Source organism: Phyllobates terribilis, unplaced genomic scaffold (genome assembly GCF_046119375.1).
Source record: "Phyllobates terribilis strain yellow unplaced genomic scaffold, ASM4611937v1 Scaffold_12__6_contigs__length_324123572, whole genome shotgun sequence".
Taxonomy (NCBI): domain Eukaryota; kingdom Metazoa; phylum Chordata; class Amphibia; order Anura; family Dendrobatidae; genus Phyllobates; species Phyllobates terribilis.
The window spans coordinates 26,528,390-26,537,926 of NW_027362772.1; the positions used below are offsets into that span (position 1 = coordinate 26,528,390).

A 9,537-nucleotide genomic window follows, 5' to 3' on the forward strand; every position below is an offset into this window, starting at 1 on the left:
GCAGTGAGCAAGGAGTCAGAGCAGGCTAGAACCGCCGGAGCGGTAAGCAAAGGAGTCAGAGCAGACTAGAACCGCTGGAGCGGTGAGCAAAGGAGTCAGAGCAGGCTAGAACCGCCGGAGCGGTGAGCAAAGGAGTCAGAGCAGGCTAGAACCGCCGGAGCGGTGAGCAAAGGAGTCAGAGCAGGCTAGGCTGAGTAGGGGGGACAGGGCTCTGTTCACACGGAACAGACAGGAAGGGAAAGGCAGAGCCAGACACCCACAGGGTACTAGCAGAGAAGTAGCGAGTGGACCACAAACTCACAAACGGGAGTACAGAGACAACAAGCAGGAGTTAGGTACGAGTTCAGACTCTGCAGAAAAAGGAAGGGAACGGACATAGAGGCAAAACAGGTAAAGGATAGGAGAGAGTTCAGACTGGAACTGAGTGTACGGAGGAGACCGACACTGCAGCGGAATACAGGAGCGGGTCTGGGAATACGGCCCCCAGAGAGGCAGGACGAACAGGCAAGGAGCGTGTTCAGACAGGACAGACAAGATACAGGAGCGGGTCTAGGTAATCAGCCCCTAGAAGGCGGGAGGAACAGGCTAGGAGCGTGTTCAGACAGGTCAGACAAGATACAGGAACGGGTCTAGGTAATCGGCCCCTAGAAGGCAGGAGGAACAGGCTAGGAGCGTGTTCAGACAGGCCTGGAAATACAGCCTCCAGGATAGGCAGACAAGAGAACACAGAACGGGACCTGGCACCTTCAGAGTGCAAGCACACACTGAATGAAACACTATGCTCAGGCAGGAATAGATGGGAGCAGCTGAGCTATATACCAGGTGACAGACAGCAATAGGCTGAGGACGCACAAGGGGTGTGACCCACAGCAGGTACAAAAAGCAGGAAGTGATCGGGCGCCGCCCTTAAGCAGCAGAAACAGACACAAACAGACAGCATGGAGGGAAGCCAGAGAGACATTCTGGACTGGAGATCAAGTGCGCGCTCTTGCACAGTGGGAGATGGACCACCATGCAAGGACGCCGCCAGGTATGTTACAATTAACAGCCGCGGGTGGATGGCGATTCCACCCTCGGCTGTTACAGACACATGTCAGCTGTATAAATCAGCTGACATGTACCCGGTTCAGTGCGGGCTCAGTACCGGAGCATGCGCTGAACAGGGGGTGATGACGTGGTGCATACTATTACGTACCATGTCGGTAAGGGGTTAATGACCACAATAATGATTGTGTGGTAGACTAGTACAAGATTGGGGTGACGAGGAGGTAATGTCAGAGGAGAAGGGTGGGTTTGTTGGTGGTAAAGAACTGAGCCAAGATTTGGCCAAGAGATCTACATTTTCCAGTGGGAGATCTGTTTCTATTGCAGTCAGCTCGCAAGGAGGTGAAAATGGTGGAATATGGTCAAAAGTGCTTGTAAGCTCTGGTAGTTGATGTGGTGATGGTGACTATCTTTTGATGTTTTGAGATTGGGATTTTTTTCTGTATTACCAGTGGAACAATTTATTGCACAAAATAACTGTAGACATTCTTGAACTCATCAACTAACAAATGAAGTGTCATCACCCCTTATGTGGGAGAAACAAACTCCTAGCAATGTGAGCAAGACTGTTCTCCTCCTCTTTGTCCACCTTCTAGTAGACAGGCTACTTCCACAAATAGTAACTAGTCATCGTCATCGACTACTGTTTATCGTTTTCCTCCTCCTCTTTCTCTGTTGCCTCATCTTTAATTCATCCCTGACTGTAAAGGCAGGAAACAACAATACACGCTAAGTCATCAACTTCTATGCAGACAAATTCCACCTGGCCAAGTTTCTAGTGATGCCATCGCTACCCTTCCAATTAGTAGTTTCTATTGTCTTTTGGAAAATAATGGCATGCAGTTAACATCATGAAAGGATACCTAACCACCATTATTTCTCAAAGATAATCATCCCTGCTTGATAATTCACATGGTGGTGACCATGTATCACTCCTTGGAGTTGTCATTGTGCGACAAATTGCATAGTCCACTTGCAATCTTATAATATTTGGAGATGAACCTTAATTAAACTTTTGCACCAAAACAAGCAAGACACAACTGTTCATCTCTATTTGGTAAGAGTAAATTGGTAGAGATTTTGATGAATTGCTTGTAGGTCATCACTGCGTTATCCTCTTGGAAACTTAAAAATGTATAATACTTATTCTAGATTATCTTGATGCCACATTTCATTCTATCTAGACTTCCTCAACCAGTAGTGTCTAAGACTCAGTATTTTCCTTCAGACTTTATTTTACAATTAATCAGACCGGGATTTTGGAGCCGTTTGAATAAAAAAAAGAAAAATATTGTTCAGTATTGGAAATTTACTCCTGAAAAAGAAGCAAAGAATAAGAAGCTTGTGCACACAAACAAAATAAATCCACCCAAATACATTTCCTGGAGATATTTAAGTTAATAATAATTGCGTAAAAACAAATACGACAAGGCATTCTCTTTTTGGCGAGATCAAATTGCCAGATATTCTGGACTCCCCATTATAAACGCCATCACGTCATTGTTGTATTGCACCAGAACTTTAACATTTGCTGAGAGGAGAATTTTCTGCCACAGATATTTGGAAATGATGGTGTGTCATGGTGCCATAGGAGCGATTTCATCCTTCCCTTAATACAATAATTTCTTACCATTTGGATAGAGTATTTATATGATCCCTGTGTACAGACACCAGGACGAGCAGAAGAGAATCCGAGAAGCCACAATGAAGAACCTGGTCACTTTCTTTTGCATCTTTCTCTGTTCTTGCTGTCTCAGGTAAGGTTATTGTAGTCAGTTCACTGCATAGTACAATGAGGAGCATCAGCAACTTTATATCAATGTTTCTTCATGATTTTCTGCAGCACTATGCTAATTTGAAATTGAATTTTCAATAGATTTTGTATCTCTCTAGTAAATGAGGTGACATTACGCCTAAGTTTGAGTCGACTTTTCTGATATTCATGGTTTCATGTGGATTTGATCACTTTGATCTTCAATTCTCAAAAAAACATTTCTGTCACCATTTCCTATAATGGAGAAGCATCAGAGAGCAGGCAAACATCATTTTGGATTGCTGTATGGCCTCCCCATAATGCCCTGAAACTATCACATCTAACAGACTATCATACTGTGTGCAGTGGTGGTCAGTACCTGGGCCAACACAGATCAGCGGTTCCCAATGGAGCACAGTTTGTACAACAGAGTTGTTCTTATTCTCCAGAGTCATCGAGTAAGTTTCTCTCATCTGGAGAGTGTAAGTTCTTATGATCAGCGACATCTTCTCTCTCTGTAGAGTGTAAGCTCTTATGGTCACAAGGAGCCTCTATCTCCTGTAGTTTGTAAGCTCATATGCTCAGGCGGGTCTTCACTCTCCTGTAGAATGTAAGTTATTATGGTCACCAGGGTCTTTTCTCTCCTGTATAGTATAAGCATGTATGCTCAGTGGGGTCCTCTCTGTCTCCTGTAGAGTGTAAGCACGTATGCTCAGTGGAGTCCTCTCTGTCTCCTGTAGAGTGTAAGCTCTTATAGTCAGCAGGGACTCCACTCTCCTGTAGAGTGTAATCTCTTATGGTCAACAGGGTGCTGTCTCTATCTATCTCAACTGCAAAGTGTAAACTCTTGCGCTTAGTAAGGTTCTTGCTTTCTCTCCTCTCTCTTATGCTTATTTTACAAGCAAATACAAGCTTTCCAGTATTGAAATTAATAAAAAAATAATTTGCCTCAAATCAATTTTTGGTGTAAAAATTCAGAGAAGTCGAATTTCAAAAGATAAGCTCATCTCTAATGAAGCCATTTTCAAAGATGGGCAAATATTTTTTGGCAACACAGAACATTTTAAAAATACTCATCTCTTAACTGTCTAGTGTTGTGTGCATTGAATTTCACGTTTCACGTGCACTGACTGTTATAAATGAACCCATCTCTTACACTTTCGGTGACATTTTATGGAGTCAATCCTTCCACATTAGCGATAGTTCTATAAGATTAATTCCATTAAAATGCAAGTTATCAGTGAAGCACATCTCCATATTTGTAATAAGTGAAAAAAAGAATAAAAACAAACAAACATTAATTAGGCATGTATCACAATTGTGAACAAAATACACTTTCTTCTATGCCTTTTGAGCCAAAATTAATTATGTAGATTTGTTTTACAAGCGCTCTGGATATCAATACTGCACAGCCTTGTAGGGTGTACTCAGGATTTCTGCTTTATTAGCACATGCAAGATACCGAAGTAGTGTCACGCACAAGGTAAAAGTTCCCTCCAAAATATTTACCCATTAGGAACTTTAGGGGTGTGAACAGAAATATAAAACTTCTCCTTCCATCAGTGTTATTTGATCACCATGACACATAAATTATGAGACAAGATGGAGATTACAGACACAAAATGGAATCTGATCTCTCGAAATGATAGAAGACCTTTATGAGTTAAGTTACTGTAGGACCAAGTTATTAGCGATGGCCATGACCGATGTCAGGATCTCTTTTTCTGATCTCATATAATATCACTGAACATTAGCCCTTACTTCCTAGTCATTTCCTATAGATGCTATTCGTGCTTTTCCCCCTCATCTTCAATATGTAATGTGTGTGAGACTGAGTGCCTCGGAGATTAATGTATGACAACATCCGAATACTTTTACACTGGTGAGTACAACTCAGTTTTCCATTTAAAAAACATACAATATTAACATTTCAGAACTGGTTCTGTTATGTATATCTAATTATTTTGTAGGTGAAAACAAGTATAAGTCAATATATAAAGGTTGTACCAACAAAACTTTGTGCAAAGCTAATAGTGCAGGAATGACGAGTAATATGGCATATTGATTCTATGTGAATTGCTGTAATGGGGAATTATGCAATACCAATAAATATGAACGTAAGTGTCATAATTATAATACACTGAGTAACTTTTGAGAATAAGTTTTCCTGTATGTATTCATAAGGAATACACTATATCTGGCCATTATTTACTTATATTCTGCATTTTCATTAGTCCGCAGGTGGTATTTCTTCAATTGCAATCGACTGTGAGCTGGTGAGAGGAAATTAGTTACTCCTCTGTCTCCCACTGTACAGCACAAAAGGATGGATTCCTGCTCTTTATTTCTTAGCACACAAAAAGTATCAGTAGCAAAGAGGAAGTTATACAGCAGTTGTGATCATTGTGGATGTGAATCCACTAGTGTTGAGTGAGTATGTATCAGTAACCCATTTGAGGAGCATGCTCAGGTACTCGCTGAGTATTTTGGCATGCTCGGCATTTCTGTTACTGTCGCCGCGGCTGCAAGTGTCTTGGCTGTTAGACAGCTATGACATATACAGGGATTGTCTGTCAAACAGGCTATTGTCTAACAGCTGTGACACTTGCAACCGTGGCGACAGTAACAGAAATGCCGAGCCCGCCAAAATACTCAGCGAGCACCCGAGCGTGCTCGCCAAAGGGGTTAACGATACATACACACTCAACACTAGCTTTGCGGTTAAGTAAAGACTTGTTAGTAAGTTCGGAATTATGTTTCTGTATCTCCCTCTGCCTATTTCCTCACTCTTCTCTATACCCCTCCACTTCCATCCTCCCTTCTCTATACAGTACAATTGACTCTGAGCTGGTGGGAGGAGAGAAGTTGCTCTTATGTCTCCCTTACACAGTAGAGTATGCAGGGATGGATTCCTACTCTTCATTTCTTAGCATACAGACAGAAGTATCAGCAAGGAAGAAATTACATGGCACCAGTGGTCATTGTAGATTTGAATCCAGTTGTGAGGTTAAAAAAAAGACTTATTAAACAGCTCAGAATGATGTTCCTGTGTCTCTCTCTGCCTGTTTCCTCACCTTTCTCCTCACTCCTCCTCTCCTCCCCTGTCTATGCAGTATAATGGGCAGTGTCACATGATACCACAGGGATCTTGTCTGAACAAGATGGAGTTGAGCTGTTCTTTAAAGGGGATGATTAGTTTGAGAGACAGGTGGTGAGAAGAATTGGCCCATGAGTGGAAAAATAAATAGATTTCTTCAACAATATATATTACAAAATTTCTTAGATTTCCCAAAACTACTAAATTTTGCAAAGCTGGTTAAAGGTACAATTCCATTTTAAAGCAATACTTTATCAAAACATTAACTTAAACATAAAATGTGTCTATTTCCAGTTCCTAAAGAAGATCCAACTCCAAATGGTGTAATATGTTCCGACGCCCACTGTAACAACACTTTGGAGGAATGTAAGAGTGACAAAAAAATAAATTGCACTGGATCAATGAACCGATGTGTTGAATACAGGGCATTAGAGAGGAATCCAGGTAAGAAAATTGATGTTTTTTAGAATTTTACAATTATGTAAATTGAGCAATATATTTTATAAATAATCTAAAACAGAACCAGCTCATAATCTTGACCCAAAAGTATCCGTCATTCTTGTACATACAGCTCCAGGGCGTATTTGATTGTTTATATCCTTTCAGTTTACATTATTACTGTTTAAGTCATTAAACCACATTTAAAAATTAGATTATGTACATAAGATATTTTCCCTAATGATGTCTGCTGTTTTTATGTCTTCAGATGGGATAGTGGAGGACTATTCTGTGAAAGGTTGTGTTAATACTGATGCCTGCCGATTCAACTTTGACATCAAAATTGGGACAGAAGAAATACGCAGGGTGCTCCTTGAGTGTTAGATGATACATCATAGTCCAAACATCTTCAAGAATGAACCAATCGCCTTCGATTCTAATGATCTTCGTTTCATTTGTCTTAATTTAATATGATCTAGGATACAATGTTCAGCGTATTCCATCGGGGCATCTAAATGATCTTTTTAGCTTTACATTTGGGAGCTGGGACTTTTTTCTTGTCATAGTTACATGAATGCAATGCAAAGTTTATGGTCTACACTGTTGGAAAAGGGCAGAATTTAGCCTACTGGTCATATTGGGAATTGTGGTATCCCAGCAGCCATATACTGCAGTTCATTATTTTATCTAGAAACCTACAACCTCGCAGCCTGCTCAAAATTCTGAAAGATATCAATTCTGAAACTTAAGATTTAAATTAGGATGTGATTATCTGAGCATTTTAATAAATATTCACTGAGCAATGTGTTGTCTGTGTATGACTTTATCGTAAGGTGATAATAGGGTATATATTACCGTCCCTTACTACACCATCTCTTGTTATGCACAGCACCGTCCCTTACATATTGGATTATCTATAGCGCCCTGTTATTTATTACATAGCATTCTCTCTTGTTAGATATATAATGCAATGATGGCTGATGGAGCAAGGGAAAGCTTCTTTTCTGATGGAGGAGCTGATGGACCGGTCGTCTGGTCGCCGGCTGCTCCATCAGCAGTTATTTTATATCTAACAAAAGATGACTATGTAATAAAAGAGGACGCTGTGAATAATAAAAATAACAAGAATACACTATGTAAGGGACGGCACTGTACATAACAGCAGAGGAAGCTATATAATAAGAGACAACACCATATATAACTAGAGAGGGTGGTACGTAAAGGAGGGTGTTATACATAATAAAAGAGGAAACTATTTAGTAAGGGACTGCATCATGTATAACTAGAGAGGATGGTACGTAATAAGGGATGGTGTTATACATAATAAATAAGGAAACTATGTAACTAAGGATGGCGCCATACATAATAAGTGAGTACACTATATACTAACAGACTATGTTATACAGTACAGACCAAAAGTTTGGACACACCTTCTCATTTAAAGATTTTTCTGTATTTTCATGACTATGAAAATTGTACATTCACACTGAAGGCATCAAAACTATGAATTAACATGTGGAATTATATACTTAACAAAAAAGTGTGAAACAGCTGAAAATATGTCTTATATTCTAGGTTCTTCAAAGTAGCCACCTTTTGCTTTGATGACTGCTTTGCACACTCTTGGCATTCTCTTGATGAGCTTCAAGAGGTAGTCACCGGAAATGATCTTCCAACAATCTTGAAGGAGTTTCCAGAGATGCTTAGGACTTGTTGGCCCTTTTGCCTTCACTGTGCGGTCCAGCTCATCCCAAACCATAATAATGATACATTCCTGCATCTGTGTGCAGTGTCAGTGTGCTGTCCGCTTTTACAGATGCATTGAGCATGTCATATTCTGATCCTCAAAATTGGATCAGAACAGGACATTCTCTGTTCCTCACAATCTCATTTTCAGATCCGTGATTTTCACAGATGTGTGAATGGACCTATAAAACTCTATGAGTCCTTGTGCCATCTGATAAAAAAATCTGGCAGCACACGGATGTAAGACAAAAATGTGAGAATGCAGCCTGAGGGATTTTACAAATAACATTATCACTCCAAGTCACACAGTGCAGATACAGAATAATATTTACATCCAGGAACTTACCACTGACATCTCTGACTAGAGTAGTTTTCTGTTGTTTCTTCTCCATCTGGTCAGACCTTCATGACGACATCTCCCAGCACTACTCATCTTGTCACGATGATCAGCACTGCCCTGAAAATAACAAGTTCACATATATTGTATATATACAATTGTCTCCCCCGCACCGCGGCCCTGAATACAGATATGCACCCCATCATTAACATGCTATTAGCCACACACCAATCAAAATATAAAGTGATAAGCAGCACTGTGCCCCCCATTGACTATAATTTCCGCCACCCAATAATATAAATTATTCAGTCTCTGTGACTTTCCCCATTTAACTGTAAGGCTATATGCAAAAATGCTGCATTTTTGTTACAGAAAATATACAAGGCTTTACAATACAAGGAAGATAAAACCACTGGAAACCTATACAAGTATGGAAATGTATTGAGATCCAGTCTCCGGCATGAAGTCCAAATTATGGAAGTCAGCACAAGGACTATAGAATGGCAGATCATTCGTTAAGAGTACATGAAAAAGGAGAACAACCGAACACACGGTCCCTAGGCCAGTAGAAAGCAACAGAGTATAGTAATTAAAGATAATAATAAAATACCTTTATTAAATATAGAAACAATGGTACACCATACAAAAAAGAGAAGTACGTGCGCAGCACGTGACATGTACTACATTTGTAAATAATACAGAATTTATATTTTAATTACACAGGAAAACAGGCAAAAATAAAATGCCTAAATGTCCATCCACTCCTCCATAATATATAGTAAGTGTATGAAGATAGATATTTATTCATTGCATGTGTCCGGACTCATATCACCGGATAGAAGGAGAAAAGGAGGGGACAGATTGATGCACAACACATTGGTAGGGAATTCAATGTAACCTCTTGGTAAAAAATATATATCGAGCTCCGTAATCCAAAGTATGTATACACACAAAAAGTGCCTCACAAGTGTGTGCACAACCATATATCCCTAAATCCGTCTATGCTGGGAAAACAACATGCTCATAGAGCAAAAAGGAGGAGGAGAAGGAAAAGGGTAATACCAGATATTGTCTCTGGATGTACAATGACATACCTGTGTGTTAGTAACCCACTACGCAGCG

At 40.1% G+C, this 9,537-nt stretch overlaps 1 long non-coding RNA gene across 1 annotated transcript; it reads left to right on the forward strand.

Moving 5' to 3' along the window:
* The first annotated feature begins 2,562 nt into the window (after positions 1 to 2,562).
* Positions 2,563 to 7,090, forward strand: LOC141172969 (uncharacterized). The gene is made up of 3 exons (XR_012252564.1): positions 2,563 to 2,801; positions 6,189 to 6,338; positions 6,601 to 7,090. It is a non-coding gene; the product is annotated as an uncharacterized lncRNA (long non-coding RNA).
* The last annotated feature ends 2,447 nt before the right edge of the window (positions 7,091 to 9,537 follow it).